This window comes from Lolium rigidum, chromosome 3 (genome assembly GCF_022539505.1).
Source record: "Lolium rigidum isolate FL_2022 chromosome 3, APGP_CSIRO_Lrig_0.1, whole genome shotgun sequence".
In the NCBI taxonomy this organism is placed as follows: Eukaryota; Viridiplantae; Streptophyta; class Magnoliopsida; order Poales; family Poaceae; genus Lolium; species Lolium rigidum.
Window position 1 is genome coordinate 386,564,315 of NC_061510.1, and position 10,219 is coordinate 386,574,533.

Here is a 10,219-nt window from a genome sequence, read left to right on the forward strand (position 1 = left end):
CAAAACATCCAGAATATTCCCTAAAAGTACATGGAGGTTAACCGTATCAATTTCCCTGATTACCTAATATCTCTGAGTCGATGATGCAGATATGGTCATCAGGGTGGTAATGTAGACTGAATCCATGTTCCAATGCACTTTTTCATTAGAGGACATTCTGAACCTTTGATCAATGTTTGCAAGTGGTATGCTGATACCGGAACTAGCAGATAGCAAAATAATGTAGAAACAGTCCCAGAGGTAAACAAAGTGTTAGCACTTCCACTATAAGACGTCCCAAACTACATGAAGAAGTCAAGGGTCTGATATGCAATTCATTCCACGATCTTGCAGTCTTGCTATATCGTTTCTCATGATTCAACCATAAGCGGTGTTTTGAGTTTAAGTATTAATTGCACTGACTTCTGCATTTTGACATTGATATAATACCACACTGTTGAATGTTGGTTGCAGACTTGCAGTGGCAAGTTTCGCTTTTTTAGCATGCCACCGTTTGTCAAATCGACATTGTTGTTCTGGATGCTGCTTTTGATAAAGACTTCTTGTCGTGGCTTTTACAGCTGTGATTCACTTTCAACTTCTGTCAATGGAGATGATGTATTAATAAGTACTTCCTCTATTCCCATTCATAAGGCTACATCTTGTAAATGGGAACAGAGGCGTTGTGTGTCCGTGTGTTGATTGGTTCATAATGGTGCTAAAGTGTTAAGCGCTATCGAGCTGGATCACTGGAATGTTGAGAGCATATGGTTGCTTTGCTTAGTATTCAAGTTAATAAGACTGATTTACCTTTGCACAAACTCTGTCAATCTCTATAATATCTGTTTGTAAGGGGAACAAGTTTCTGAACCAGCAGTAGATGTGAATATGTCACAGGACTTCTGTATGCTCTTTAAGTAGCCATAGCCTGCAGTCAGCACTATGCTACTGCTGGAATCTTGCTGCCTCTTTAATATAATCATAGCGTCCTCCCAATTGTCTTCTTGCTCTATTAATCACTTAGAAAATAAAATCAACAATTGTGGCTATGTATTTTTGTGAACATGAGAAACCTATTAGTCCATGGAGTGTTCTGCATTTTCTGCTTGCATTTAGTTGCCCACTGTGATTTTGTAGCACCTGTCATATTGGTGCTAGTCCGCAAGGCATCATTATTATTATATGCGATATTTGATTTTACTGGTCTATTATATTATTTTGCCTCCTTGTTTTCACTGGTTATATGCGGATTGATAGTTTAAATAGTTGTCATGACATTGATGCCAAAATGTGGTACTTCCTCCAATCCAAATTAATCGCCTCCACTTTGTCTAGATACGGATGCATCTAGACATGTTTGTTGACTAGATACATCTATATCTAGACAAATGTGAGTCAATTATTACGGATCAGAGGGAGTAATATTTTGGTACATTTAAAAGAAAATTTTCATATTGCTGCAATGCATAGCTTATGCAGAAAGAAATGCAATTTGTCATCTTTCCCTTGTTTGTGCTGATCTCCTATTTAACTGGAATCTTATGCATAGGGCTGATTCCAAATCGAAGCGTTTCAAGGCAAATAAACAAACTGAGAATGATATACCGTGATCTCTGACAGCGCCTATTCGCGCAACCCGGAGCTGCTGCCCGTAGTGGTGCTGCTGCTCGGCACCACAACGCAACCACCGTGCACCATCCAAGCACAAGGTAAGTGTTGTACCCAAAGTCCCAATCTCAAATCTGTTCCCCCAATATAAATTGAAAAACCGCGTCTTTCTTGAGCAGCCGGAGGAGGATGTGTCTGTCCGTGGAAAACACCTCGGAGCACTACTACGCCCACGAGGATCCAACTCCTTCTTAGGCTCCGACCAGTCCCGTGGTCATCAAGGTGCTACTTTGAATCTAACCTGAGCAACTGTTGTATTCCCTTCTACTCTGTAGCTTTAGAATTTTGTATAGCAGATCATTTTTGATGATTTACATTTGTAATGTTTAGTTGTCTACTACTTCACTTCATTAAAATCACATCATTACTACATTAACTATCAGCAGATGGTCTATGACAGTATCCTGCAATCCTGAATGTTGATGGAACATGTCCATCCAAATTCTCTATAATTTTTAACAATTCTCTGTCCATCTCACTTTAATTAGGAAGAAATTTTAACACTTACGAAATATGTATGCTTTCTGCTGAACTATCATGTGATGCATGCCATTTTGTGGTTCAGTGAAGTTAAGTTTCCCCTGCACAATCTTGGGATGTTTTATAATGAGAAAAGTTGACAAATTTATTTATTTTCAGCAAAACACTTTTAAAAAAGGAAATGATATACAACTTTGAAACTAAGTTAGAGCCGCAATTCGCCGTCCAAATGGTATGTGCTATCTATCTTATTCGGTTACTCCCCGGGGTTTCCATTACCCGTAGGAGAGAGGGATGGTTTAGGTTTAGAAAGGGGGTGGGGTTTGATACCTAGCCGACTGATTCTGATCAGTCAATTACTTGACGAATTCTCCAGAATAACGCGCCCACCAAGGTGATTTATGTATACGCAAAATAAATTTAGGAAACAACAATGTGTTTTGCCTCAGATTATAGTAACAAAAGATACAATTGTAATCGAATTTGCATGTTTGGACCTGTATCCGTATGATAAAGATTCAGGGGGTAATGGTTGACTGGACTGTTTTGCTCCAAATAGATGGTCACTGCAAGCTATATACGGAACGCAGGTTGAAAGCGAAATGAGTCAAGACTAGTATGTGACTTGTTAATCACCAAGAACATGCCCATCCTAATCCGATTGAAAGTACAAAGCGCAAATCAATTCCTTTCTCTTAGAGAGCAGAGATGTAGATGTTAGCAGTACAATAGGTAATCAATGTTGGGCAAGGTTGGGAGAAAAAACGAGTTAGTGTTTCACTTTGCCTTTTCTTTCCTTTTTTTTATCTTTTCTTTTTTGTGTCGTCGATGTCAAGTCATGGGGAGACGCAGCAGCCTCATCTGCTTCAATTTCTGTGTTTTCAGTTCCATGCCTGAATCCTCGGTGGTCTTGAACAACGCCTTAATCACAACCTGGACCTGAAGAACAACTTTTATTTTAGCAGCCGAAAAAGGACGCGTCCATCCATGCACAACATCTTGGAACATTACGCTCACAAGGCTGTAGCACCTTCTTCCTCTCCGACCAGTCCCGTCGCCATCAAGGTTCTACTTTGAATCCTAGCCAAGCAGCTATTGTGTTCCCTTCTACTCAGTGACTTCAGAATTTTGTATTGGGGATCATTTTTGATGATTTGCATTTGTAATGTTTAGTTGTCTACTACTTCACTTGATTAAAACGACAACATTACTAGATTAAGTAAGAGTATATGGTCTATGACAATGTGCTGCAATCCTGAATAATGATGGAATATGTCCATCTAGGTTCTCTATAATTGTTAGTCCATCTCAATTTAATTAGAAAGAAATGTTAACACTACTTGTGAAATATGTATGCTTTCTGCTGAACTATCATGTGATGCATGCCATTTTGTAGTTCAGCGAAGTTAAGTTTACCCTAGACAATCTTGGGATGTGTAATGATGAGAAAAGTGGACAAAGTTATTTATTTTCAGCAAAACACTTTCAAAAAAGGAAACTAAGTTAAGGCGAAAATAAGTAAATCTATTATTTCTTATTTACTTAAAAGCAGATACCCTATCCTTTCACATCATTTTAATCCTCAGCACTTCTCTAAGAATATTCTTTATTTCTGTCTGTGGCCTGGTCATTCATTGCAAATTTGTCTGTACAAAACTGCTACAAATTTGAGCATCTAAAAAAAATCAGAGAACTATGCACTTGGTATAGTATTTGTTTTGAGCTCTTTTGAACCCTTGGCTCGGATTATGTTAATAATTGTTTGGTTTGCTTGTGTATTGTTTACATACCCCGAAGTTCAAGTTCTAAAGTTGTTCTTTGTGATATGTGAATTGAGCAACTTCAGGGTGTGTGTTCAACGATGTTTACAAATAGGTACTTCAAGTATGATCCAAATAGACACCTGATCAAACAGGCCTGGTTACATCTGCATTACTAGTTCAGAGGAACATTAGTGCTTTCATGTTTGGTTTAGTTTAAAGACGCTAATATTCTATCAGTGATAGCAAGAAGACATTTTCCAATTTGCGAAGAATCATGTGGTCAATGTTTTGTTTCCCAAAGGACTATAAGAGAGATGGCATTTATTGGTTGGAGATTCTAGTTCAATAGCACATCAGCTTTACTTTGCTATATTATCTTAGTTTGGTTGATAAATTAATTCCTCACAATTGTCACATTTGTTGCTCACAGTTGAGAAAGCAAAATACATCTACATTGTTGGCTTTTACCCTCACGGTGTCCCCTGACTGTATTCAGCTTTTTGCTGAGCATGCTGCTGCAAACAACAAGGTAAATTTTAGGTGGTAGCTATTGTTTAATTGGTCGTGTTGTTTCCAGGTTTTCTTGATGAATCTGTTTGCTCACTTTATCTGTGAGTTTTTCCTTGATGCCCGAGGGAAGCTTCTTCCGTAATTATTACCTGCTCTACTATGATCCTGGGGAGGTGGTTATGGTGGAGGGTCATAAGTATTCGCATATATCCGATCCTTTTACAGAAGAAATGCTAGCCTATAGAGATGCAATGCTGTTGGCTCGTTCGAAGGGGTGGCCTAGAGTTGCTATTGAGACATACTGTCAAACAATTGTGAAGGTGTGGAATGGAGGAAAGGAGCAACGGTCTCCATGCTCCCAGTTGCTTAGAGAGATGAAGTGTTTACTCTCAAGCTTCCAGGGTTTTTCAATTAGCTTTGTAAAAAGAGAAGCGAACAAAGTGGCACATGCCTGTGCGCGAGCTGCTCTTTCTTTAGATGTTTCTGTAGTCTCTTATGATACTATCCCTGGATTTCTAGCTGAGGTTGTTCAGCTAGATTTTATGTCGTCGATTGAATAAATGCCAATGGGCGAATTCTCAAAAAAAAAACTATGATGCTCAATGGTTTGGACATTATTTGAGATATTGCATAGCAGCTTAACTCAAAATGCATAGGATCTCTATGTTTACCCGCTGTTAAATTGCGATTTCATCTTCATGTTGTGTATTCATATACGTTCATGGCTAACGTGGGAAAGATGTACTTGCTTATGATCCAGGTGGACTTAGACATATTCTCACACTAGGCTGTCTCCATGTGAGATTATAATTTGAAGGTATAATTCATCTTCAATTTCTCTCGTAATTATTGATTTTCAGTAAACAATGATGACAACAAATACTTTACTTTGGTCAAACTTTACTTGGTTTGACTTTTCGAAAAAAATCCTTAAGCTTTGGGATGAGGTAGTATATGGTAGTCTTATCTTTATGCTACCATATCTGAAGATAGATAGATAGATCACATTTTTTCTTAACACTGATGTCACTCTCTTTTGTTTAACCTTCTAAAGGGCCACTATGGAGAATGTAGATGGCTTCTTATATGAAACATTACTTGGCTGTTCATTACCTTGTAATAACAAAACTTTGTAGTGACAATGTGTGTAAAGTGCTTGTCGCCATATGAATCCATACCTCAGTTTACTTAGCTAGTGTGAAACTCTCTTCTAATTTTCTTTGTGTATTTACAACTCAGTAGTATCTGGTTTGCATTTTTTTCCGGTGGCACTCATATTGTTCTGTGAGATAGAGTGGTATTTACTTTTATCTCTTCTTAATTTAAAGCACAAATGCTACATTTTACAACTTAACTCGATTCCCATTTGCAAGCTCGGAATCACATTTCTATACCAATACTAATTACATGTACGAGTATTCTTTATATAAACTATCTGTAGCCTCTCATGTTCCAATTGTTAACCAATTATGAACTCTAAACATCATTGCTTGTGTGTGTATTTTACAGGTCAATGAATGCCTTGCATGAAGCAAGGTGCATGGGCCATATCCGAAGGTACTATTTTATTCTTGTTGCACTCTGGGCTAACTACTTCGGATCGACTATGTTTTCGTTCTCTGAACTGTGTGTCCTGTGTGTTTTACTTGGCTGGAAACCTAGGAGGATGTGTGGCTATACTGCATCAATTGCATGGCCTTCTCATCGAGTCATACCACTCGCTCTTCTCCGAGCCCTTACCTACCAGGTTACCACCGCCACCATTCTCAGATCATATCGTCAACATTTTACTGAATAGGTAGTCTGGGTTGTTTATCATCAGTTGGTATGCTATACTGCTTAATCTGAAATTTGGATTTCAGTTCTAGGATGGAACTTTGATGGGATTGTACATATATTTGAACTGTTTAGTGGCAAGTCATGCATTAGGTTATTGGGCTATTGGAATTGTTGTATCAGAGTGATGAGGTACCCATTTCGTGGTACATATGTACGGACAGCTTTGGTCTGACTAAATGTTTAGTGCTGAGCATTATGCTTGCATAATTTCGCTGCAGCATTGCTTCTTTCAGCGTGTCCCTGTGATGTTTTTATGGATCATCAAAGCTCAGTAGCAGGGGTTCTTTGCATGTATTGATGGAAATCTATAAAAACTTGTTTGCTTATGTAGTAGATCTATAGGAAATGGATGTGCTCAACTCTTTTGATTTTGTTTGCTTCTTATGCATATTCAGTGCTGATTGCTGAAACTCGTATACTTTCAGAACCTCCTCCAACTCCACCCACGTCCCCGTTCTTTTGCTGCCGGCCACAACTCTGGCTGCTCCCTCCTATCAGCGTTCCGTCTTGGTGTGCTGTTGCTGGTCTGGTCGTGGCCTCCAGCGACTTGCGCGTAGGGGTAGGCTCGGCTGCCCACGGGTATCAATTACGTCGGCACCACACCACAATTGTGGCGCTGCCAATGTTCAACCTTGGCTACTCCACCCTTCGGCGAGCTACTCGGGTTCTCTTCTTCCCCTTCTATTGGCTATGTTGTTTTAAACTGTTCAATTTTACTCGGATGTGATTTTGGTGCTGTAAAATGTGAATCTTAAGATATGCAAGTCTGCATCATTTTAGTTTTGCTGGCTGAAATGTTTATCTCTAATGTAGAGCAAGTGGGAATGGTCAGCTTGGTTATGTGTCAAAGTACCAAATCGAACTCAAATTATGATGGTTCTATAAATGTTTGGCTTACTAATAGAATAACTTCCTTCATTAAGTTATAATGACACCCTCTCATTCTGAAATTTATTCAGATACGATGGTGCACCAGACTATTATGGTCGTCAAGTACATATTGCTCATGCTACTCCAAGAACACCATATAATCTTCGTACATTTGTACTAATTTGTTTGATGTATCTTAGTAGTCCATGTGATGTGCTATTGTTTCCATATAATTTGGGAGCTATAGTCAATTTTTTCTTTTGTGTTAATAGTTGTGAATATCTCTTACTCATGTACCGTGCATTGTTTCCGACTCCTGTGTGGTAGCGTTTTCCTTGAACTAGGACTATGGGAGACTATTTTCTTCTCTACCATCGGAATGTACCTTACTTTCAAGTTTACACTTGTGGTGGAAAAGGTGCTATACCTACCATATCTAGTTTGCGAAGTGATACCGAGTGGATATGCCTTCTAACACAATTGTATGCATGGCAGATTCAATCATTTTTTACAGCACAAATCGCATTTTTATTATGAAGAATTTCTTTATGGTTAATATGCAACGTCTGAGTAGACAAATAACGTGCAGTTGTAGGCCTGACCTCGCCTTGGACTACTTGTGCCCTTGCTGCCATGCGATGGTGGCAAGTTCTCTGCACCGCAACCATGATAGTGGTGGGCTCTTCTTTGAGTCTGTGGTCTTGGTGAGTTAGTGGTTCTCGTCTTGTGTCCTCTACATGCTCTGTGATATCATGGCTTGCGTTGATGATCTAGGACTCGGTGATGTGGTTTTATGATTAGGATTGGTTCATGCCATTATTGTGCTGGTTATTGGGGCTTATGCACCCTCTTTGTAGATACACCTTTTGACATCTGGTATATTTGATCTCAATGCTTGATGTATTATCAGGCTTTATTATGGACATGGTTTATCTCAACACTAAGGCAATTGTATATTGAATTGTTGATGCTGCTACTTTTTCCTAGTAGTAAATCCTGATATTTTTATGTGCTCAGATACACACCATAAAAAATTATACTTTCGGATTAGCTACATGAATGTTACGCTTGTAGTACACTAAACCTTTCTCGACTTTAATTGTCACATGCTCTACACTGAGATTGGGGTGGATTTTGGAGGCTTAGCCCAAGCATCTTTTTTATTTTCGTTGTTGATCTGCATATATATTGCACATATGTGTTTATATATCTCAAGTTTGAACTGATTGGCATCTGCTGGAAATAGTGGTTAAGTAGGAGTAGCTGTGCGGCTTGCCGGGTAGTGGTCATCGGCACCGATCGCCCTACTCGCTCTAGCCTCCCCAACGCCCGGATCAACGGCCAAGTGGTGTACGACCACCCTCGCCCGAGCTAGCTCACGACCAAGGCTGCTAGCTACTCGTTGGATGTCTTAATGATGAGTAGTTCTCGCTATAGGAAGGTATGAATTCTTCATCTCCAGGTCTAGTTCTAGTGTTGCTTTATGTGTGATCTGTTGTTTACCTGTTCTTTGAACTGCAAGATCCAATTAGAGCATTCAGATCTTGTGTTGGTGAGATGCATGTGTTGTTAATTTGTAAAATGAATCGTGGCAGGGTAAATTTTGGCACAGTAATCCTAGTTATTGTTGGTTGCTCTGTTGTAGCCCAATTTGCCATGGTCTGCCTAATGTGAGGCAATGTTTGTGTTGCTATCCTACATCCACAATTTGTGGGAAGTGGCTGGGAGTGTGAGGTTATGGTCTTATGGAAAGCCTTTGTTGATGGCATGTGGTTCGGACCTTGTACTTTTCTTGTGGTTTATAGCTTGTCGTTTGGAAGGATGACTTATTTTGTTGGTTGAAGCTCGCAGGTGAGTGGCGACCACAGCGACATTCTTGCCAGGGGCAAGGCTGGATGACAACCACTGATGTTGCATTCCATGCAACGCATCCTCCTGGTCAGGCCTCCCCGTATGCCGGAACAACAGGTGAGAGGCACCCCTGTCCCAGCTAGCTGCAGGACGTTGACTAGGTTCTGCCAAAGGAGAGGTTTAAATCCTTCATTCCTAGATTTGTTTCAAGTGTTGATATTTGCATGTTCTGCTGATTAGTTATTCTCTTAATCACCTTGTCGATTAATTAAAAAAATTGGAGCACACACATTCAAAGTTCTAGCTGTCGGGACAGTTTCCCTGCCTCAGATGCGCCCCTGGAGTCTGCCACTGGTCTGTGCCCCAATGGCATGGTCGAAGTTCATTGGTGGTCTCACCGTGATAGCGGGATGACACCTCACCGTGCAACCCCAGCACGCTGATACTGACTAATGTGTCAAAGCTACATGGGCTGGTCCTCAAAACAGGGTAGAGAAAACGATGAGGATAGGGACACACTAATACCATTGGATGGACTAGTTAATGTAGCCAAATCTGTTGTTCTATAACCATCCGTTGGTTCTTGTGCTTACTAGTTTCCTGGTTCTGTAACTAGGTAGTGGTGGTCCTCTTTTGGATGAAACAACAATGATATTAGCTAGAGTCATACTAATATAGGCTTTGCTCTTGTGTATGTAATCGCTGCCGGCAATTGATAATTTTGGTGACACAAACAGTTTTGGTTCCATCTTTAATTTGGTGGAATGCTTTGATGTACAATTTAACCTGTAGTATTTCTTATGTAGTACATTATTTGTTGTCTTTGTTTTTTACCTTGATGAAGTTGTCTTCATTTACTCAATTGCTTGCTATTGTATATATGCTACTACTTCTATACTACTTACATGCTATTTCAGCACATAAATCAGCACTAAACTTTCTAAATTGCAGTAGTAAATGAGTGTGCACTTTATTTCGGTTATGAGTCCTGAAGAAGATGATGCAGTATCCACGTGGAATTCTGAATGGCAGGCAGTATATGTGTAGGGATCTACTTTAGTTTTACATGTACTAATTGTCATCTTGAATTTGCCGATGTGATGTCCAATGGCTTGTTTGGCAGCTGCATTTCCCTGTGCGCTATAGCTCTGTTACTTGCCGTCAATATACTGATCCCATGTGTATATGTAGGATATGCTGAAGAAAAGGAAGACATAGTTGCTGCCGATTGTGAGTGCTCGCTGCAGAAGAGCGTGATC

General features: G+C 39.8%; 1 long non-coding RNA gene across 1 annotated transcript; it reads left to right on the forward strand.

The window, feature by feature from the left end:
- Nucleotides 1–4,139: 4,139 nt before the first annotated feature.
- LOC124704461 lies at nt 4,140–6,047 on the forward strand. The gene is made up of 3 exons (XR_007003566.1): nt 4,140–4,419; nt 5,161–5,217; nt 5,910–6,047. It is a non-coding gene; the product is annotated as an uncharacterized LOC124704461 (long non-coding RNA).
- Nucleotides 6,048–10,219: the final 4,172 nt, after the last annotated feature.